Below are 24,642 nucleotides of genomic sequence, written 5' to 3'. Positions count from 1 at the left end.
CCTCGTTCTGCATCCTTGTGCATGTGGTTCAGAGGGCCTGCCTTCTCTCTGGTTCAGGGTGGACCACATGGGGAGTGCCTGCTTGAAAATGAAGCTGACAGCAATGCCAGCACAGAAAAAGGGGAAAGGCCCTAACCGGTTTGGCTCAGTGGATAGAGCATCGGCCTGTGGACCGAAAGGTCCCAGGTTCGATTCTGGTCAAGGGCATATACCTTGGTGGCGGGCACATTCCCAGTAAGAGGTGTGCAGGAGGCAGCTGATTGATGTTTCTCTCTCATCGATGTTTCTAACTCTCTATCCTTCTTCCTTCCTCTCTGTGAAAAATCAATAAAATATACTAAAAAAAAAAAAAGAAAGAAAAAGGGGAAGGGATGGAAGAAGGGAAGGGAGTGGAGGGGAAGAAAAAGGAAAGGAAAAAAAGAAAAGAGAGAATAGATGAGAAGAGAAAAGAAGAAAAGAGAAGAGAGAGATTGATCAAGTAGTGATGATGTCACTGCACGCCCCCCATTGGGCATGTGCCTTGACCAGGAATCGAACCTTGACCTCCTGGCTCATAGGTCGACGCTCAATCACTGAGCCACGCCATTTGGGCCCAACTTTATTTTTTGCTGTCCTTGCTTACCTGGTCCCCTCAGCCCCAGTGTCTCACAATTTTTAACCTCCTCTCTCTCCCTCCTCTGTGTGCTTTTACCTTCTGTTCCCTCTGACTGACCACTTACCTTCCGCGTCAGCTCGGGCTGAGCTCTGGAACCCTTCCCGACTCTGAATAGTCAATAAATCTTCCCACGGGCTCCTGGAGCGTCTGGGCTTTCCCTGGTAGAGCCTTTGTTTCGCTTTATTTCGTTTTCAGTTTCCCCTGAAAAACAAAGCGAGACAAAACAGCAGTAAATCCCTGAAACAACTTGAGTCCTCACACAATGCTTGTGAGAACTCATACATGCTAAGTAGAGGGGTAAATCGGTGAACTAACAAATGCTTTCTAATTGTTTAAGAGAAAAGTAATGTTGAGAATTAACAAAGAGGTGCAAAGAAATCTCTTTCAGCCGCCCCCCCCCCCCCAAAGTAATCCTGGAAAATCACTTCACATTTTCTGGATTTGTTGTTGATAATTTTTAGTCTTGATTAAGTTTATTTTTTTTTAAAAAAAAGCGGATTTAGAAGTATATGAAGTTAAATTCTCAAACCGGGTCCAAAACATCATCTTCCCAAAATCTGAACTCAATGGGAAACTTGCAACCGCAGAAGAAAGCAGTGCCCGGATGCGAGGCTACTTCCTGGTAGAGATGAAATCCAGCTCATTCAGGACTGATGTGTGGCTGGATTAACTTGACAAAACAACAGTAAATCTTTCAGACTCCCTGAGTTCTCAATATGTGTGGGTGTCAAGGTCATCTCTCAAAGACATTCAGTGCCCTAGAGTTGAAGACAAATGGGAATGAACGAAATCACCCACAGAGGCTGCTTGGCTCCCTCATGCACGGAACTTGTCCCCCCCAGCCCCCTTCCCCCCAGTCTTCCTTAATGCTGTTGCCTCTGCAGAGAATGCCCTGCCTCATTCTCTGCCCCTCACCCACCCACCTGCTTCTCCTCCAGGTGCAGAGGCTTCCTCCTTCCCTGGGTCTCATGGATGTGTCCAATAGTCAGGACGCATGTAACACACCTCTACATGCTCCCATTCTGGCTGAATTGCAGTTCATTGTTCACATGCTCCCCTGTGCTCACTCCTCTTTTTACACACACACACACACACACACACACACATGCACACACACACACACACAGACACACTTAAATGTAAACTCCTAACCCGCCCAGGGCCAGTGTGGCTCAATGGTTGAGCATCAACCTATGAACCAGGAGGTCACAGTTCAATTCCTGGTCAGGGCACACCCCCAAGTTGCGGGCTCGATCCCCAGTGGGGGGGGGGGGCGTGCAGAAGGCAGCTGATTGATATTTCTCTCTCATCATTGACATTTCTATCTCTCTCTCCCTCTCCCTTCCTCTTTGAAGTCAGTAAAAATATGTTTAAAAAAATGCAAGCTCCTACAGGAAAAAGGTTGTGGCCTTTCATGTTGTAACTCACCGCCTGTTCAGAGATGGAAGGCACTCCTACGGGAGAGTTCACACAGGTGTCCCCCCCTTGTGAAAGTTCACGTTGTGCCACTTTGCTTATATGAAGCCCCTACATTAGTACCTGCTTTTGCTAAGCCAATGAAATCCCAAGGAGATTTTTGCTTAAAAAGAAAAAGACGAGAATAACATTGAGTGCGTGTCTTGCAGCGAGCGTCATAGAAGCAGTGGGCCCCCGGAGCAGTGAGTGGCCCGCCCAGCGCCTTCCCGGAGCTACAGCGGCATCTCCACATCAAGCACCATCGGCTGCGGTCCGTGTGTGAGTACCGGTGCTTTCTTTCCGTTATCTTGTGCATCCCGAGGTTCAGCAAAGCCTGAAAGAGCGCCGAGGCTGTCACGCTTGGTGTGAAGTTGGATGTAACTGGGCGTTTGGATTGCGGGGGATGAAATGGAGACACTGTGCGGTGTTGATTTGGGGGTCAGGGAACACTCAGAAACTGTCCATATAACTTAATGGGAGTTGCCTTTTTGCTTTAAGCCATTTGGGGTATGCCAGGTTTCACAGGCACACTGTACTTGGGAGTACCTGGAGAAGCCTGGACATGGAAAATGCTGTGGATTGTTTCCTGGATTGAGTGTGACACTATGGGACAAAGAAAGAAAGAAAAGAACAGAGTTATGTGGGCACTCAGTTTACTATGCGTTGCTGAATGCAATTATGTAGCACCATTTACATAGTCTTGAATTGGGGGTATTAGAACAGAGTACTTAGGCGTCTCTTTAAAATAAAGGGTTTACTATACAAGGACATTAAACCAGAGAAGAAAAGAGAATGTGGCTCAGGAAAATGGAAAGACTTACCCTGCTGTTTAAAATGCTCCCTGAAGTTCATTCATGAACAGGGTGTGGACGGGGACACCTGGCCATGTGCAAGCTTGCACTATCGTATGCCGTAAAAAATAAAGCAGAAACCTACCTGGTGTGATTGAGATCTTGGCGTAGCCGAAAGAAGGTTAAAGAGACCTGGTTTTCTTAGCTAGCTGGAGTTATAAAAGGTGGAGAATTACCAGAAAATAAGGGCTCAGACACATTCTTTTACTTTTCCAAAATTAGTTGGCAAATTCATAACTATGTTATGTTGCATGTTTATGCGCCTCCTCCAAACTCTGAAAGAACACCAAATGATATAGCTATTTGATGTTTTTATGTCTTATCCTGCATCAGAATTACCTTATCCTGAGAGACATTCATTTTCTGCATCAAAAGTCAATTTTTATAACCTTGTCAAGACAGATGTTTTCAGATCTCTGTTTGTATTCCTACATCCACGCACGGTATCAACTTCATTTAGAATTTCTGACAGCGGCATTCATCTAAAATCCTGCACCTGAAATCCTACTGTCGTGACCTATATGGCAAAAGCCCACCATTTGGTCATCACCACCATTTTCCAGAAGTGTCCCAAGCCCTCTGAGGAGCCCTTTGCCAGCCTCCACTGTGGAGCCCACGCCCGCGATGCCGGGGTTCTCCGAGCCATGGCCTGGGAAAGGGGTGATGCTTGCTGGAGGGGGGCTTAGAGAGGACAGGGAGGCTAAATCCTCACAGCACGTTCTCATTCTTCTCGGAAACCCTCTGCATCTCCTGCCAAATGATCAGTTCAGCTCATGGGCATTTTTCCCTTCTTTTTTATGCAACCTATCTGTGTTGCTCCCCTAATGCAAAGCGATCCCTGATGAAGAGACCTTGGACCAGGCCTCTCTGGAGGGCTCCCACACTTCCCCCAGGCCCAGCCAGACAGCACTGAGCCAAGACTGCTGTATGCAGATGGTGAGAAACTATCGAGAAGCTCTGTGCCGTACACTGTCAGATTTTTTCAAAAAACAGGGGCACTGTTGTTTACCTTCAGAAAAGGAAGCGCTAACTCAACCACATGCTCCTCTAAACAGCATAAAAGATGGTAACTTCAAAAGAAAATGTTATTTTGGAAGATTATAGATGAAAGATAAAATAATTGGGCTGAGGAAGAATTAAAAATTTGCTTTTTTTATTGTTTAAAGTATTACAAATAGTAGTACATATGTCTCCTTTTTTTTTTTGTTCAATTGACCTTCCCCCAGCCGCCTCTACCCCCTGGCACATGCCCTCACCACCCCCCCGCCCCCGCCCCGCAGTGTCTTGCGTCCATTGGTTATGCTTATATGCATGCATACAAATCCTTCGGTTGATCTCTTACTTCCCCTCCCCTCTGCCAACCCTCCCCAGCTTTCCCGCTGTAGTTTGACAGTCTGTTCAATGCTTCTCTGCCTCTGTATCTATTTTCTTTCATCAGTTTATAATGTTCTTTATTATCCATAAATGAGTGAGATCATGTGGTATTTTTCTTTCGCTGACTGGCTTATTTCACTTAGCATAATGCTCTCCAGTTCCATCCATGCTGTTGCAAATGGTAGGAATTCCTTCTTTTTAATAGCAGTGTAGTATTCCATTGTGTAGATGTACCATAGTTTTCTAATCCACTCATCTGCTGATGGGCATTTAGGCTGTTTCCAAATCTTAGCTATGGTAAATTGTGCTGCTATGAACATAGGGGTGCATATATCCTTTCTGATTGGTGTTTCTAGTTTCTTGGGATATATTCCTAGCAGTGGGATCACTGGGTCAAATGGGAGTTCCATTTTTAATGTTTTGAGGAAACTCCATACTGTTCTCCACAGTGGCTGCACCGGTCTGCATTCCCACCAGCAGTGCAGGAGGGTCCTTTTTCTCCGCATCCTCGCCAGCACTTGTCGTTCGTTGATTTGTTGATGATAGCCATTCTGACAGGTGTGAGGTGGTACCGCATTGTTGTTTTGATTTGCATCTCTCGGATGATTAGTGACTTTGAGCAGGTTTTCATATGTCTCTTGGCTTTCTGAATGTCCTCTTTCAAAAAGTGTCTATTTAGGTCCTTTGCCCATTTTTTGATTGGGTTGCTTATCTTCCTTTTGTTGAATTGTATGAGTTCCCTGTAGATGTTGGAGAATAAACCCTGATCGGTGATGACATTGGCAAATATGTTCTCCCAGGCGGTGGGCTTTCTTCTTGTTTTGCTGATGGTTACAACTTTGCTTTTTAGGAAAACTCTCATTCAGGAAAGAAACAACACATGTCGGTTGGGATTTTACAAACTTGGTAATAACGATTGTAAATTTCAGAATGGGATTTCTTAATAAACAGCAACGGCAGGATCTCGTATTCTGTGTGAATACTACTTCGTTGACTTAATCTACACACAGATCTCATTCCAAAGAACGCACACACCACGCGAAAACTGCTTACCCAGTGACGCTGCTCAGGGAGGAGTTGCTTGCTCCCTGACTCTGTTCAGCGGGGTGTGGGAGGTGCCTCCCCGGGGCGGGGAGCTGGAGAGCCGCCACAGTGAACACCCCGGTGAATGTAAAACAATTAGGAAGGAGTCATGGTGAATCAGCTGGCTCTCAGGACAATCTGGGATTTATGAATCTGCCCTGATTGAAATTACTTAAGACATAGATTAGGGAGTGGGAAGCAAGTGAGCAGGGAGAAGACTAAATCAGAGACAGCTCAGTGTCTAAGTGTTCTGAGGTGATGAGGATGGAGAGACCAAAATGACTATGAGTAAGAAATATTATTGGTAGGCACTGTCATAACTTTCCTTACTAATCATCATTTTTTAAGTGAGGAATTATTAGTATTTTAATTTCTAATGAATTTGGGCTTGTGAAAGCATAGATAAAATTTTCAAATATTAGATGTTCTCAACACTTAAATTTTATAATTTTTTTTTTTTTAGTAAAGAGACTTGTTTCAGTTTTTCACTTAGACTGTGCAACGTCAAGTTAACCACATGACAGAGTTTTCTTTCAGAAATCAAAAATAACTTCCATTTGAAAACATAATTTTCTTGGCCAACTTTTCTAGTGAAAGGTTTTTAATGGAAACATTACATTATGTACTACCCTGTTTCAGAATACAGTATTTGCTTGAAAGCTGGGACCAACAGAAATTGTTATAAATAGTTGCCTACAAAGTGCACGGGACATTTGTTTTCAACATTATGAATCAGAGGTCAGATCTACTCACTGAGCTCACTGGAACAACTACAGATGGATTGGGAGGGAGAAGAAGGCACAACCATCCACCGCTTTTCAATTCACCAATGCAGTCCGTTAGGGTGTTCCCAAGTCACCGTTCTGTAAGGCCCGAGAGTGCTGTCCTAGCCAATAGCAGCAGAGGCCAATGCCGGAGAGTGGACCCAATTATTGTGTAATTCAAAGAGCAATTTTTCCTGTATAACATTTACTTGCTTTGATCCTGAAAATACGCTGTATTGAAAACAAGACCTCGTGGGATTTTGTCTTCTCGAGAAAAGTTTGACTGACTCAATTTCCATATTCAGAATTTTGTATCTGTTCACGTTACCTGAAGCAGAGCAATAGTTAGACTTCCAGAATGTGTTTATGGTGCTATAAAATCATCGCCAGCAGAGAGGACACAGTGTTCTGTACTCAGAGTTGGGCAGATAAGAAACAGTTGCTTTTAACGATCCGATTGGAGGCTACTGAGCCCATTGGAAGTCATTATTGACTTGAGATAAGGAGACCTGTGTTCTTGTCCTGAACGCATGACACATCACCGAAATAATCTGAGTTTCATTTTTCTCGTGGTGACTATGGCGATAGTCACCAACCCACACCCACTTATCTAACAGGGATGTTTCGTTTACAATAGTAATAATTGAGGAGAATTTTGAACTTGGAATATATAGTGCAAATGTAAAATCTTTAAGTTAAATTAACATTCTGCAATTTAACATATCAGAATTTTTAACCTTAATATTTAGATATAATCCCTATAATTTTATAATCTGGCTAGTTTTTTCCCTTCAATTTTCCAGGAACTACCAAATGAGTAAAGTTCATCTTTTATTGGAAAGAAAACATAACATTAAAGGCATAGACCTTTTAAAGGCATAGAACCAATTTTTATGAGTCTATATATATATATATATATATATATATATATATATATGTATATATGGGGCTTAACACACTTTACACTTGAAATATGTACCGATTATGTAAATTATGCCTCAGTAAACTTAAAAAAATATGGATCCTATAGACTGGAAGACAGCAGGTTAGAAATAACATACATATCAGCCAAGGAGATCGACGTACAGTCCTCAGTAAAACAAACAAAATGGCTCTGAAGCATATAAAAGGAACTGTGTCTCACTGAATTCATGTAACTCATTGTACGGGTAATGTTGTTGTTAGTACATTTTTAGAGTATAGCATACGTAAAGTAAAATAAAGGAATTTTAAATGTGACTCTGATGCATCATTACTGAAACAGCCCAGTTTAACTGCCATTCAAATCAAGAGGCGAAGGCATTTCCACCTGCCTTCTCCCAAACCAGCCCCTTCAACTCTGCCGTCTTCGCACAATGGAAAGAAGCTTTTCTGCTTTGAATCTTACGTAAGTAAAAATAGAAGGATATGCATTCTTTTGTGTCTAGCTTATTTCACTTATTATATTCGTTAGGCTTACCTGGATCAGTAAACAATATAAGAATAAAATTTCCAAATTCATAAACCCTTAATCTCAACAACTGGACCATGAAAAATTTATCTTACAGATAGCTATGCATATGTGTAGTGATGATTTTGAAAAGGTATTTAATCTGCATTGTAACCACAACATCTGAAAATAGCAACAAAAACATATCTATAGAGAACTTATTCAATATGTAGTGGTACCTACCTAGAGTGGAATATTATGGAGCCATTTGAAAGAATGAGCCCATTCTTTTAAGAGGCACATTTAAATTTATGTATGTCTGCATACATGTAAATTATCTCTGGAATAATAAAACAGTTTGTGTTTCTAGTTAAGGAAGAGGGGTGGTGAGGAAGTTGTATTTTCTTTTGTTAAATTTAAATCATTTTTTATTTTCAATTACAGTTGACATACGATATTATATTAGTTTCAGGTGTACACCCCAGTGATTAGACATTATCTAACTTACTGAGTGATCATCCTGATAAATATCTTACCCGTTTGATGCCACACATAGTTATTAGGACATTTTTTGCTATATTCCCTATGCTGTGCTTCACATCCGAGGACTATTCTGTAACAACCCCGCTGTACTTCTTAATCCTGCCACCTTTTTCACCCATCCCCCCATCAAACCCCTTCCATCTGGCAACTGTCAACATGTTCTCTTTATCTGCAAGTCTGTTCTTTTCTGCTTGTTCATTTATATTTTTTTTAAAGATGCGGTTGTTGATAGATATGTATTTATTGCCATTATAGTGTTCATCTTTTTTTCTTTTTCTTAAAGAAGGCCCTTTAACCTATCATGTAATACTGGTTTGGAGGTGACGCACCCCTTTAGCTTTTTCCTGTCTGTGAAGCTCTGTGTCTGTCCTTCGATTCTAAACGATAGCTTTGCTGGGGAGAGTCATCTTATTCGTAGGTCCTTGCTGTTCATCCCTTTGAATATTTCTTGCCACTCCCTTCTGGCCTGCAAAGTTTCTGTTGAGACATCAGCTGGCAGTCCTGTGGACGCTCCCTCGTAGGAAGGCAGCGATTTTCAGTTGGTGTTCCCGGGCACAGGGGTGGGCTGCGGGAGTTTTTACAGCATGCAACTCCTGCCTGGTTACTCAGGGCGCTGACCTCTTCCCTTAGACAACAGCCAGCACAACAGTCGCCCTTTGGTGTGAATGCATCAAAATGACGCCTACTTTTCGTCGGGTGGGCCAAAGGTCTCTGTTGTGCCGTGCCCCAGAATTTTAGCAATTAGTTTATGTGTGTCATGAGATGAAAAGGGTTGAAAATTGCTGCTCTCATGGAAAATCTGACACTGAATGGAGGCTCTGGAGGCCACACCTGGGGTGTGACCAGCCTGTCCCTCCCCATGGGCCAAGGAGGGGAGGGGGGCCCCGTAGTGTGCCTGCCTGCCTCTCCTTGCCTTGTTCACGTTGGCCAGGGGCTGTATGTACGCCTCTATTTTTCAGGAGGATCAGGAAACAAGTGTGTCCCCTTACTTGTTAGCAGAGAAGCTAACATATCCCATGTAACTAACACAAAATCACAAATTCCTGCTGCGGACTCGCTTTTTTATTGAGTGACGTTAGCCGAGCACCAGAACTTAGCTTGATGCTGTCTGCAGTGCCTTAGTAGCACATCCCGTGAATTATAAAGTGTCAAAACGCAATCAGTGTCCTGTCTGCTTCCAGTGGTAATTAAATTATGTGTTTGTTGCCCTTTCATGCTCGATGGGAAATGTTTTCCACTCCACTTGGTTTATGGCAAAAGGAACTCTTTGCATAACGTCACCGATATTTCCTTTGTCTGTCTCAGGTGTGTAAACCTTCTCCCCTGGGCCGGTGATCTGACCAGCCCTTCTTCCACTCATGCAAAATTTTGCTGCTTCTTCCTCTATGTTACTTTGCAAACAATGTTTCCTCCTTACTACTTCCATCAACAAGAATTTTTTATTTTTTGGCTTGTAGAACATTCTCTCTCTCTCTCTCTCTCTCTCTCTCTCATATCTCTTTTTTTTTTTTTTTCTGGTATGTGTTCTTTAATTTTCCTCCAAAGCTATTGTTAATTACTTATTTGAATGCTTTCATTGTTTCTTCTATTTCAACTTTCATTTCTCTCTTATTTCTTTCAAGTTCCCCATACTACACGTATGCCTATTTTCTCCTTCTTATACTTCTGTCTTTTTTAAATATTTTTTTTTTATTGATTTCAGAGAGGAAAGGAGAGGAAGAGAGAGAAAGAAACATCAATGATGAGGGAGAATCATGGATCGGCTGCCTCTTGCACGCTCCCTACTGGGGATCGAGCCCACAACCTGGGCATGTGTCCTTGGCCGGAATCGAACCTGGGACCCTTCAGTTGGCAGGCTGACGCTCTATCCGCTGAGCCAAATGAGCTAGGGCCTTATACTTCCGTCTTGTATTATATCACTCATGCTTAAGTGAACCCATTTCCATTTAAAACTAACTTTTTCTTAAATCTCCTCCTCCTCAAGTCCTACTGAGCAAAGTATAAAATAAAGGAGCCCCGTTTTTCTCTCTGTACATCTGTATCTATAATATGCTTGCTGGTTATAGTTTATAATATTAGCTCAGACATTTATGGCAAATCTTTTAAGAATCTTTTAACTTGCTGGTCCAAATATGCAAAAACAAACACAAACACCCCCCCAAACACACACAAAAAACCCCAAAAAACAGATTTAGAGTATGTTTGAAAAATGTTGGTTTTCAATGTATCAGTAAACCACCTTAAACTTCCCCTATGCCCATTTTCTATTTTTCCTGTCCTAAATCCCATCTGGATAAGTCATCGCTCCAACCACTGGCCATCGCCACCCAGCCAGGGGTGGGCAAACTTTTTGACTCGAGGGCCACAATGGGTTCTTCAACTGGACTGGAGGGCCGGAACAAAAGCATGGATGGAGTGTTTGTGTGAACTAATATAAATTCAAAGTAAAGGAGCAGAGGGGAGAGCAAGAGAACCCTCCGCTCTTTTGGCTCCGCGGGCCGGATAGAACAGCCGAACGGGCCGGATCCGGCCCGCGGGCCATAGTTTGCCCACGGCTGGTCTATGCTCTTGTTGCTTCTGTGACTTTAAGTTCCAGCCCTGGTGCTTTCCCCAAACACTTGGAAAATATCCCAGAAAAACCCCTAATATTCACTAGGCTCACAGACTCAGAAACTGAAGAGGGAAGGACTAGCGATGCCAAAAGAAGAGAAAAGCAATGGAAGGAAGAACAGCAGTGGAAAGAAGGATACTCTGAAAATACAGTAGGGACAGAGCAGAGAATCCTGGTTGGGGAAGGTCTGAAGAAAAAAGTGCCGAGATTGCACGTATTGCCTTCCAGAGACGTCAGCTAAGCTGCAGGGCCACGTGGGGTTAGCGGGCTTGCATGTGACCATCTGCAAAAGAAGCACCATGTTTCTTTACCTGTAACACAAACGGCTTTCTCCTTTTCTGAAAAGCACCTTATTACACGGCATCGAATGTAGTAGACATGAGGAAGGGGTGTTAACATGTAGGTAGCAGGTTACTGACACACACTGTAGAATTTAGACGTGGAATAACAAACAAGTGACTGGAAATCAACCAGCAAATTGCTATGAATGGAGAAAACACACCTCATAGTAAAGGAAAAATACCAAATCCAGAGGCGCTCTGTTGATGAAGAGTGGGGCAAAGGATCGATGGCTGCTGTTACTGCGAGAAGGCGGGTTCCCTCTCCAGGTGTTGTCTGAGTGTAGGCGGATTGAGGTACAACCCAAATGGGGATGGATGGAAAGATCTGGAAATAATATGATTCTTACTAATGAACCATATGTGTTTTTTTAAATTTCTTTATTGATTAAGGTATCACATATTTGTCCTCATCCCCCCATTCCCATCCCAAACCCCTCCCCACGCATGCCCCCACCCCCCTGTTGTCCGTGACCAACCATATGTTTCAATTTATAGGTAGACTGCATTAAACTTTCCTTATGCCCATTTTCTATTTTTCCTGTATTAAGTAGCACCTGGATAAATCCCTACTCTAACCATTGACCATCGACACCCAGGGTCAGGCTAGCATTTCCCGGGAGGGGACTTGTATCTCTGCCAGGATTTAATCAAGGGTGGCAGCGACCCTCCTGGCCGTGCTGGGGCATTCTTTCCCTACATGCTCCTCACCACAAAATACAGACCAGGAATCCTGCCTTCTAATAGCAACGCTAACAGCCTCCAGCATCCGAATGGAGCTCATGGCTTCCAAAGTCCCTCATGGAATAAGGTAGGCAGGCAAGAAAACTTCATGGGTTTTCATTTAAAACTCTGAGTTGAATTGAAGAAGTACTTTAAAACCCAATGTTTAAATTAGAATTCATCTACTGACTTAGGGGGCCATCTTTAGTTTCAAGAATTATAGTCATAATACTCATCATAATTACTTTTCTCATCCTTCAAAAAGTGTAAAGAAGGAATGGGCATTCAAATTCCTTTCCTCTGACCAAAATTAGCTTTAAGTTGGAAATTGGAGTGTTGAAGTGTATCTCTGCCACCGTGTCACTTTGCTGACATTTATTAGGAAGAAAATGAATGTGACCAATCAGGGAACAGAGATCTTCAGATAGGAGGTCTTGCAAAGATATCGGTATTGAGTATAACTGTATTTGTAAGCACAGACTCTATTTTAAGTGGGAAACTTGTGGAAATCACAGCGTCATGATGATTACATTTGCACTGTTTTGCAGTTAATCGTGGTTTGTACTGCTTCTGGCCATTGAACCAGAAAATGGATACTAATTCATAAAAACAAGCAGCTTGCTGCCAGGGTGAGGACAGACTCGCTTAGGGTGCTGCCACCTTCAGGAATTTCAGCTCATGTTACTCCGTGTCTATGACTCGGGGATACATGTTTAAAAGGCATTAAAAATTCTCTGTTCTTAAGCGAGGATTTACCCACTAACAGCGAGTTGAATAGTACTGTTCTGGTTGAAAAATGGTGTTTTGGAAAGCATTTCAAATGGGATAGGTTGCTCCAGTAAGGAAAAGAATATCATTTTATTTAAAAGACATGATGTGAGTTTTATGTATTTTTAATATTATTCCTGACTTAGCAAAATACTTACATCACTACAAGAGCTATCTAAACAAATAATAACTAAGTATAATAACTAAATAACTCAATAATATTTCTGCTTGAAAGGCATGGAATGATAAAGCAATTTCCTTATACTTTCTTGTAACTATAATTATGTGGTTATTAATATAGCTACACTTCATTAATCCCACACGATGTGCTGAAGGAAATCTGCTTTTATTTTTAAAATCAGCCTTCACTCAATATTGAGTTACAATGTTACTGATTATTTTGAAGTTCGGTCACGGTCATAGCTCATTATAAATGTAAATCTGCCAGAGCCAAGGAGTTACAGAATTCTTCAACTGATAATAAACTCCTCAAGTTTCCTTAATTCTCATCATGCCCTGAAGACTAAAATCACAGACAAATAGTAAATAAAAGCATTTCTTTAAACATTTTTGTATGTAAAATAACATTTATATTATATTTCTGTGAAAGTCACGTTCTTCTAAAACAAACATACCATAATGAGATATTAGCTTATTAGATTATTTTTCATAGAAGGGATAAATGTTATTTTAACCATTAAAAAATTAGACCGTGATTAGGTAAGGTTAATAATTTCTTTGCAACCCACCTCTGAACTTCTTCTACCACTCTTACAAATACTTACGGTGTCTCCTGTACAACGGTACTTAGAAACATGGTACTTACACACAGATACACACACATAAACATGCGCTCATGCACATACACATGCACATATACATTTTATTTTGGTTTTAATTGTACAAAAATGTGATCATAATCTATAAACATTACTTCAGTTTTGATTTTATCACTTAACAACGTATCAATGACACCCACTCTTACTTATTAAAAACTGCATAGTATTTCATATACAGAAGTACTCTTCTTTATTCAGTCATCCTGTTGTTTTTTAATTTTTAAATCATACAGTAAAATTGATTTTGGGTGTGTACCGTTTATGGATTTTGAGGTTCCAGGACAATTTCATCGCCCTCCGTGCTCCCTCACGCTGCCCTTTTATAGCCGCCTGCATCCTGCATCCCTCACTCCTGGAAACCACTGAGCTGGTGTCCATACTTACAGGTTAGTGTTTTTGAGAATGTCACATCCATGCAACCATATAACATGTAGCGTTGGAGGCTGGCTTCTTCCAGTCAGCACAGTGCCTTTGAGACGCATCCAAAATGTAGGCTGTATCAGTAGTTTTTTCCTTTTCATTTCATCAATAATTTGTTCCTTTGGTATGGATGTACCAAAGTTTATTTACCCATTCAGAAGTTAATGGAGTTTTGGGTTATGAATACAGATGCTATAAGCATCCAGGTATAGTTTATTTTGTGTGAGTGAAGATAATTTTTTATTTCTGTGCTAGAGCCCCGGTGCATGCATGAAATTCATTGGTTGGGGGGGCGGTCTCTCAGCCCGGCCTGCACCCTCTTGTAATTCGGGACCCCTCGGGGAATGTCCGACTGCTGGTTTAGGCCCGACCCCTAAATCCAGTACCACTGGCTCCTAACCGGCTCGCCTGCTTGCCTGCCTGATCGCCCCTAACCCCTCTGTCTGCCTGCCTGATCGCCCCTAACCCCTCTGCCTGCCTGCCTGATCGCCCCTAACCCCTCTGCCTGCCTGCCTGACCTCCCCTAACCCCTCTGCCTGCCTGCCTGATCTCCCCTAACCCCTCTGCCTGCCTGCCTGCCTGACCTCCCCTAATCCCTCTGCCTGCCTGCCTGATCGCCCCTAACCCCTCTGCCTGCCTGCCTGACCTCCCCTAACCCCTCTGCCTGCCTGCCTGATCGCCCCTAACCCCTCTGCCTGCCTGCCTGACCGCCCCTAACCACTCTGCCTGCCTGCCTGATCGCCCCTAACCCCTCTGCCTGCCTGCCTGACCGCCCCTAACCCCTCTGCCTGCCTGCCTGACCGCCCCTAACCCCTCTGCCTGCCTGCCTGATCGCCCCTAACCCCTCTGCCTGCCTGCCTGATCGCCCCTAACCCCTCTGCCTGCCTGCCTGACCTCCCCTAACCCCTCTGCCTGCCTGCCTGATCGCCCCTAACCCCTCTGCCTGCCTGCCTGATCGCCCCTAACCCCTCTGTCTGCCTGCCTGATCTCCCCTAACCCCTCTGCCTGCCTGCCTGCCTGACCTCCCCTAACCCCTCTGCCTGCCTGCCTGATCGCCCCTAACCCCTCTGCCTGCCTGCCTGATCGCCCCTAACCCCTCTGCCTGCCTGCCTGACCGCCCCTAACCCCTCTGCCTGCCTGCCTGATCGCCCCTAACCCCTCTGCCTGCCTGCCTGCCTGACCTCCCCTAACCCCTCTGCCTGCCTGCCTGATCGCCCCTAACCCCTCTGCCTGCCTGCCTGATCGCCCCTAACCCCTCTGCCTGCCTGCCTGATCACCCCTAACCCCTCTGTCTGCCTGCCTGCCTGATCACCCTAACCCCTCTGCCTGCCTGATCGCCCCTAACCCCTCTGTCTGCCTGCCTGATCGCCCCTAACCCCTCTGCCTGCCTGCCTGATCGCCCCTAACCCCTCTGCCTGCCTGATCGACCCTAACCCCTCTTCCTGCCTGCCTGATCGCCCCTAACCCCTCTGCCTGCCTGCCTGATCGCCCCTAACCCCTCTGTCTGCCTGCCTGACCTCCCCTAACCCCTCTGCCTGCCTGATCGCCCCTACTGCCTGCCCGATTGCCCCTAACTGCCTCTGCCTCGGCCCCCGCTGCTGCGGCTTCATCCAGAAGGATGTCTGGAATGACGTCAGGAAGGTCATTCGACTGTCCGGTCTAATTAGCATATTACACTTTTATTATTATAGATAGTTAATACCCAGAAGTGCAACTGCTGGGTCAAATGGTATGATTAAATTTGAAGAAGCTTCCAGATTTTTCCAGAGAGGCTGTGCCAATTTTGCATTCTCTATTTGCTCCTGCACTCAGGCAATGATCAGAAAGGAGACGGAGAACCCTGACTTAAAGGCAGGAAAACAGCAAAGGGGGGGTCAGGACATGGAAGTGAGCTCTGGATGTGAATCTTGGTTTCTTTCCTTACTTGTGTAACCCTGGGGCAATGATCTAACCTCTCTAAACCTTGATTTCTCATCTATAAAATGGGGAAAATAATACCGGTTTCACTTTTTGTGGAGATTAAATGAGATAAGGAATGTGAAGTCTAGTACCGTGTCTAGCACACGGAAATCGCAGAATAAATGTGTCTACAAGTATCTTCTACATTCATTCAGTTAGTTGCAGAAAAGCAAATTTTCTGACACCCTTGTTTTGTACATAGTCTACAATCAACCTTTAAACTTTACTTAACTTGATTCCATCTATTCAGGGCTTGCCCTTATTTTATTTGACCAGCTATCCTTAGCGAGTGTTAATACTTTCTAAAGACACAGAACAGTGCATACATACACACACGAACACACACACACACACACGAACACACACACACACACACAAGCTGCACAGGTAGGTGTTTTGTTAAGACAATTTAAATGTTTCCATTCAATTCTTTATTCATAAGCGAATCTTCTTTTTTATAAGCAGAGAATGGAAACACAGTTCCATTTCTAGTTGATCACACTCTATAAAATACTTTGCAACTTGATTTTTAAAAATTATCTTCACCTAGAAATAAGGATATATGTTTGCAGCGAAATGATGAGCATATGAACTTAGTGTCTTTTATGCATTGCCTAGTAATTTCTTTTAAACAGTGTCCTGATTGTTTACTAGGTGTAAGGATATTTTAGGTCTTTTTTCAACATATTCATCTTGTTTGCTTAGGGGTTATCTTTGAGTGTGTTCCTGGGTCTGTATTTGTTTAAGAATATGTTCATTCCAGCAAATAATTTCCTCCTCAATCAACCATAAGGTTATGCACAAGGTATAGTCAGATACAATGATTTTTATATAGTGCCATTATAGCCCTTGGCCTACTAAATTCCTTAGTGGTTAGAGATATGTTTTTCCTGATACCTTTAGAGTTTTATACACATAATGATGCCATCGGTGAAGAAAGGTCATTTTTATCTCCCTTTTGCCAATCTTCAGGCCTAATGTCAAAACCATTATATTGATCAAAAGAAGCCAGACACCAAAGAGCGTAGACTTCATAATTCTACTTGTCGAATGCATGTAAAACACATGTAAAAATAATTTATGGTTATAGAAAGCAGAAAAGCAGTTCCCTCTGGGACAGGGAGGGCTGGTGATTGGAAAGGGCATGGAGCCATTTTCTAGAATCATAGACACGTCCCACTGCTTGACCTGGGTGTTGGCTACATGTTGGGTCCAGACATATGTCAGAATGCAGTGAGCTGTACAGCTGAGAGCTGTGCGTCCTCCCCCATGTAAACTGCGCTTCAAAACAAAACCACATGCACGCTTTGGTAGTGGACGAAGTCAGAGCCTTCCGCACAGTGGTATGTGGCTCAGGACTCTGTCCTTGACTGACTGGGAATAGCAATCTGAAATCTAAGCCACGAAACTCCCTGGAGGCTGTCCCAGTCCAAGATTGTCATCAAGATTTTAGATAAAGACCCAGGAACCAGCTGGAGAAGGAGAGACGATCACCTCCACCGGCTAGCAGGGGCTGGGCTCTTTTAACTTGGAACCTTGTCCAACATGAAGGAGCTAATGAGACTAAAAGAGCCAATTAACCCTTTGACATTTTAGAACTCATTATATTTAGATACACAGTAAATTTAAACACACACACACACACACACACACACACACACACACACACACACATATATATATATGGTTACTTCTTTTTGCTAACATGTTAATAGATTATTTACTATAAAACTGTAAGGTGTTCTGCAGGCGGTTGCTATATCCATTTGTAAGTACATTAAGATGGAAACAGTCTATAATTACATGTGTTTAAAATAGAAAACATCTGTATGCAGGTGAATAAAATGGGCACATTCTTTTCTCAGGCAAAGTAAAGCATGTCAAATAAGTAAAACAAGGGTGAATTACTTTAGTTGAACATTAAGTTGAATGTAAGGGACCATTAGCCCCTGATAAGAGAAGAATGTGGGCCTGGTTTTCCCAGAAAAGCCGTTTGCTTTGTAAATAGCAGCTCTGATGAGGCCTGGAAAAACAGAGACCTGTGCTAAAACGCAATGCCAGGGACCATTTGCTTCAAGCAACCTTCTATTTCTGTTTTATTTATGTACAAATTTCCACAAGTACTAGCTTAAGAATAATTAGACAGGTTGTCTTTTAAAGTGTGAAGAAAGAGTTTTAAAGTTCATTGCAATCATTTATTAGATACATAGACACAAATTAAGAAGAACCACAAGTGACCCCGATAGACACACCATGGAGGGGGGGTGGGGGCGGGGAGCATGACCTCCCACCCTCCAGGCCTTAGGGCCAGGGGTGGGCAAACTTTTTGACTCGAGGGCCACAATGGGTTCTTAAACTGGACCGGAGGGCCGGAACAAAAGCGTGGATGGCGTGTTTGTGTGAACTAATACAAATTCAAACTAAAGGAGCAGAGGGGAGAGCAAGAGAACCGGATAGAACAGCCGGATCCAGCCTGTGGGCCGTAGTTTGCCCAAGGCTGCCTTAGGCACTTCAGCCATCCCTTCTATAGGTCATTCACAATTGTCTCAAAGACTCATATTGAAACTCGAAAGCCTCTAAAACCCTAGGAAATCCACAGATGTCTTGAAAATGCCCCTTCTTGTCTGGGGAATCTCTTGCAGGTTATGGGCCACTGTAGGCCTCCTGGGCCTCAGCCTCTGCAGAGCCCATTGGACAGGGCGCTGAGGGGCAGGAGTCGGGTGGAGCAGGAATCGTTAGAACCTTTGGGATGGGGAGGAGATAAAGGCATGCTGTGTCCTGTCAAGAATTTGGGACTTCCGGGGTTCAGGAAATATGCTCAAAACGTGTCTGAGTGCCAAGGTGTATACTGGAGGATATATTGGGAGAACCCTTATTTTACCCTAAAAACTCCCCAGAACTTTGGGGCTATAGTTCAGGGGATGCGGTAACCAGACCAGAGCAAAGAGTTAAATCTAGGTGTCTCAACTTCTGGCCCCTACTCATTAAAAAAAATCAATATGCTTTAAAATGTCAAATAATATGGCAGAGTATTTATGAGAAAATTTAGCAATCTCATGCTCAACCCCTACCCATCACTGATTCTGGCTTACCAGAAGCAACCCGCTTTCAATTCTGCTTCTTCTGGGACTTCTTTCAAATTTTTGATGTACTTTTCAATTAAAAAATTGAGATCTAATCTACTAAATTCCTTCTAGGGAAGATAAGACTACCATTTAGCTGTTTTTAAAACCAACAAATGTAAAATCCCTGCTTCACACAGACATTTCTCTTTCAATTCAGCTATCCCCATAATTCTTGGTAAGATGAAAATTCATTGCTCCCATTATTCTGCTGTTCACACTGAGCCACATAGCACACTATGCTCACATCTTCTTTTATGTAACTTTCATCTCCCTTGGAGTTAGTTAACCATTGTCTTGTTGCTTAGATTTCTATGTACTGTTCATTGAATCTTCCCCAATACTTCCACAGACCTCTAACACTTAGGTAATCCTCCACTCAGGGTTTATATTTGTTTATTTGTTAGTTTGTTTGACTTGGTCTTTATTTTGTCTCTCAGCTCCAAGATAATCAGGCTGTTCTTATCAGATTGGTTTTAGGACACCCCTTCCCTCTCCTTCAAATTTTCTGCTCCCTTTTTCTTTGTTGAATCTCTTGTTTCCGAGGTTCACGATTTCTGCTTACTTGATTTATTCCTTTGCTTTGAGAGAGCAGCTCCTGAGAAAGAGTGCTTTGGATGTAATGATTTTGAGACTTGACATATATGAAAATGTTTTTGTTTTAGTTTCACCCTGAATGGTATGACTAGATATAGAATTATAAGTTAGAAATTAATTTCCTTTTGAATTTTAAACATATTGCACCATTATCTTCTGGCTTCTAAGACTAAGGTTGGAAATTTTGTAATTTAATGAGGTTCTGTTCAAAATTTTGTTATTTAATGAGATTCTGATAAAAGAATAAATATTTGGTGTTCAGTCTGTAATATTTAACCTTCTTTATTATGCCACATCGATTTCTGGTTCCTAAAATATCTTCTGTCTGCTCAAGCATTCTTATTTACCTTTAAAGGACAAGAGGCAAAGTACTGATTTGTGCTTCCAGTGAGGTATAACATGAATAATAATTTTTTGAAAATTAATACAAGTTTTGATAGAGAGGAGTCTTAGTACAGTTGAAAAAAAAAATAGGTCAAGAGTTCTGGGAAATAGCCCTGGCTGGTTTGGCTCAGTGAATAGAGCATCAGCCTGCAGGCTGAAGGGTCCCGGGTTCGATTCCAGTCAAGGGCACAAGCCTCGGTAGCAAGCTCAATCCCCAGCCCTGGTTGATTGGGAGGCAACCAATCGACGTGTCCCTCTCACATCGGTGTTTCTCTCTCTTTCTGTCTCTCCCCCTCTCTTCTACTCTCTCTAAAAATCAATGGGAAAATATCCTCGGGTGGAGGATTAACAACAACAACAAAAAATAGTTCTGGAAACTATCAGAGAACTCTGGAGTTACTAAAATACTTTATAGCTTTTCTCCTTGAGTCGCTATGTATTTCTTATCTTTTAAATTTAGGATGGTAACCTAAAAATTGTTTGGGCAGTTCTATAGTTCTATACTTACATCACTGGAACCTTCTGGAACTCAAATCCCCAAAGCCTAATGATAGGCTGATATGTTATAGGAAGAGTCCCAGAAATGTAAGTATAGGAAAAAACTTACATTAGTTTATTGTTTACTTTCTATCTAGTTCACTGCTGTGTCCCAGCAATTAGAACAGTCTGACATGTGGTAGGTGCTCAGTCAACCCAGTGGAGTGAGAGAGCCCAATGCATGGGAAGCTAATGGGAACAGAGATGTCTTATTCAACATTGTATCTGCCGCCCCTCAGGCCAAGTGAGGGTCTGTAGGTATGGCCAGTCCAGAAATCTGTGCTGAATGAATGACTGAATGAATGAAATCAAGGGTGATATTTCTGTTAAAATTGTAATTAAAGTATTGTTTTCAACCTTTGGGGGTTCAAACAATCAAAGAGAAGACATTTGTGCAGTAGAACCAGTATGGCTGATGAAATAAATGCGTGTTCCTTCCATGGGACCCTCAGAATCTAAACTGTGAGCTCCAAAGATTTGCCGTGTGTTCCCTCACACCTGGAAGACAGAGCAAATCCACATGGGCGCGGTTATCACACAGTTAAGAGGGGATAGCTATACTTAGGGTCCGTGTCGAGTCCCTGTGGAATTCTGTCCATGACAGGTATTCTTCCTCTTCCTTTTCTTCTGTTTGGAGATATTAATGATTTACACAAATCTGGGGAAAGGAGGCAAATACCTTTGTGTATCATCTATGAATAATATAACTAGGATCCCAGTGACTTTTTTCCTAGAGCAGTATGAAAAGGAGTGAATAGTCTAAGAAATGGAGCATCCCTGACAGTGCAGCCAGCAAGTGCAGGCAAGCTCTGGAGGATGCAGACGGTTGTGGAATGGTAAACATGGGTGGCTGGCATTTTCACTTCTCTCTCTACAAACGTCCCGTAGTTAGTGAGGGTTAGATTCTATTGGCTCAGCATATTTCCATTGGCTTTCTTGATAACAAATACTTATGTGATACACATCTTTAGAAATCACAAGGAGAAAAGTAGAATCCAAATTCATCAAATTTAAGAAACTCCTGACTGAAAAAGGGCTCCCTTGCTCATTTTGATGTTTGAAGAGCCAAGGGTGTGTTCTGCCTTTACTCTGAGAGTTCTGCCTCCCAGAGGCAGTGCTGGCGAAACACGGATGTGGGGCCCTTCGGCGGAAGACAAGACCCCACCTGTTCTCTCTGAGCTTTAGCCAGGCAGCCCCGCTCTCTGGTGCAAGGAAACGGTGGATGAGTGAGATTTGGCTCAGAAATGAGAGAGTCCCACATTTCTAGTCTGAATGTACTTAAGATGTATGTGTACATATACGCATTTCATATATCAACATCACATGATATATCATGCATATATAGTCATGTATATATGTAATATAATACTATACATATATATATATATGTATATATATATATATATATATAAAATGAGAGAGAAGAGAAATAAAAATAATTTTAAAATTCCAAACTAATTTAATTTAGATGCTTATAGCCTTATTTACATCAAAATATTTACCTTTCTTGCCACTCTGTATTACCAATAGCAGTGACAGAGTTTCTGGACAGATTAATAATAAGGGTGATTAATACTTCTTAAATTATGTCTCTGTCTTGCTATTCCAGTGCCATTCTTGGGGTCTGACTTTAGCCTGGGCCATAAAGAGGGCTGGGAAGAGCTAACCAAACCCGTTGGTGGGAGACCAGAGTGACTGCGGTGAAACAGCTTGGATTTGCCCTGCTCCAGAAGGCCCACGTGTTTCCTGTGAAGGGCCCGTGTGGAGAGGGAGCTGGGCTGGAGCCCCGGGAGAGAGGAGGGCGTGACCCCAGGCCAGCCCTTGAAAGTACTTATAAGAGAAACACTGCCAGGGCAAGAGGGTGAAGCCACCCAACCAAGTCCAAGTTCTCCTCTGTCCGCCCTCCCGCTGCTTCTCCTGATGGGGGTGGGTAAATCCCCATTTAGAAGGAGGGATGGGCGAAGGATGTGAGAGCAGAAGGCAACAGCACCCCTGTGTCCAGAAGTCACCAACTATAGAGGCCTTAGCTGGGAAAGCGGAGACTTGTCTTTGGGTCAGTACTGAAGAGTTGACCCTCCTATTTGCTTTATATGAACTTTTTCTCCTTGACATTTTGGCTTCTAAATATGACTTAAAGGTCTAGTCACCTACCAATAAGAAAAAGCTCACGGGCACTGCCCCGATTCTAGAGGCAGGGCAAGATTATAGCCAATGAACACATCTTGAAGCAGTGGTGGGAGACCCAAAACTAAGGCTGTATTTTGATTGAACCACAAAACAAACAAACAAAACGGTTTCTTCATTTTTCTGGACACGGTCCTTGGACTCACTTTAAGGGGATGAACTAAAATCATCTATAATAGTATAAGGGTAATATGCTAATTAGACCAGACGTCATTCTGGACATCCTTCCGGACAAAGCCGGGGCTGGAGCGAAGCCGGGTCCCAGGTGCCAGAGGGAAACCGGTGCTGGCAGCCAGGGGGAGGAAAGCCTGCTTCTTACACGAATGTCGTGCATCGGGCCTCTAGTTGGGTTAATAAGAAATCATCTTTAAGAAAAGTTATTCAGTCTCCCACCCTGGATAGTGTTGTTGGAAATTTGTGTTTCACACATTTTCTGAATTTATAAGCAAAGTGTTTAAGAACGTGTCCCTGGGCATCACTAAGTGTGGCACCCTTCCTCGTGTGAGCGCTGCCAGACACGGCCAGGCTGGACGTTGGCCAGTGGGATCTGAGGACACTCCTTGCTGAAGTGACGTTATAGGAAATGGGATGAGAGAACCATGTGCCACAACCACTAACAGAAGGCGACATTATTTGGACATAAACAAATTTGTTCTTGAAGAAAAGCAGGATTGCACAAGATTGCTTTTATCAAGGCGGTAAAAGAAAGAACAAGGAGTTTTCCTGTTCTCCATATCGCACAGCTAATATATCGGCTGGTCTTAGTGATGTTAACCCTTTCTCAGGCCTGTCTGCCTCTCTCCATCCCCAGTCCAAGCTGCCATTGCTTCACCCCCGGACTACAATAACAATTCTTGACACCTGCATACTCCCTTTACCCCATGCCATTATGAGAATGAGTGTCCAACTTAAAATAGGAGTGGACGCACCCTGGCTTGTGTGGCTCAGTGGGTTGGAGCATTGCTCTGAGTGCTGAAAGGTTATAGGCTTGATTCCTGGTCAGGGCACATGCCTAGGTTGCAGGATCGATCCCGGGTCGCTCAGGGTGCATACAGAGGCAACCAATCCTCTCTCTCTCTCTCTCTCTCTCTCTCTCTCTCTCTCTCTCTCTCTCTCTCTCTCTCTCTCTCTCTCTCTCTCCCTCCTCATCCCCCACTTCCTCGCTTTCTTAAATCAATGAAAAACAGGTCCTTAGGTAAGGATTTAAAAAAAAAAAGAAAGAAAAGAGCAATGATAGATCAGGACTTTTCCCTTCTTAAAAAAAAGTGGAGGTGGAAGTAAGCTTAGAAATGTGTATCGCACTGTTCCACATGGCTGTCCAGGCTCCCAGAATTTGGTGTGTTTGTTGTTGTGGGAGGTCTGAGGGCATCGTGTGTTGTGCCAGCTCTTCATGAAGCAGGAAAGTGAGAAACCGTTTGGCTTCCCAGAGCTCACCGCCAGGAGATTCTCTCTTGTTCTCTGAGGTCACTGCTCACCGGAAGGCTTGGTTTGCCTCCACACCCACGAAATCTCATTTTCTCTGCTGCCACTGCCAATTTACCTTGGTTCGGGGTGCGATGCAGACAGATGTCTGCCAGGAGCCTGACTCCATTCCCCCTTCCCGGAGGGGGTGCTTTCATGCTTAGGTGGCAGCTACCAGCTCTGACTCGAGGCCCGAGCTTTACCCATGTCTGGGCTCTTCAAAACCCGACTAATTTTTTAGAACCGTTTTCTGTCATGAGCAAGACGGAAAAACTAAGAAACGCTCCCCAGTTGACTTCTTAAATGTGGTGAAGTTAAGTATTAATTTAGAATGGAGCTCTCTCTCCCCCAAGAGAGTACTGCTGACGTAATGGCCAAAGCTGTGACAGCAGCTCCTTCTCTTCATACTCCGTGCCTGTTCTGAGGAAATTCGCTTCATGGAATGTTTCCAAGGGGCTGAATTCTCATTTCTCACCACTCCTTCAGGGAAGAGCACGAAGTTTGATTTAAAATCTTCATGACCTGCAAGTACTACACACGTGACT

The sequence above is a fragment of the Plecotus auritus genome (genome assembly GCF_963455305.1).
Source record: "Plecotus auritus genome assembly, chromosome: 8".
Taxonomy (NCBI): Eukaryota; Metazoa; Chordata; class Mammalia; order Chiroptera; family Vespertilionidae; genus Plecotus; species Plecotus auritus.
The sequence above is the reverse complement of the archived record's forward strand: the minus strand, read 5'-3'. Positions refer to the sequence as shown.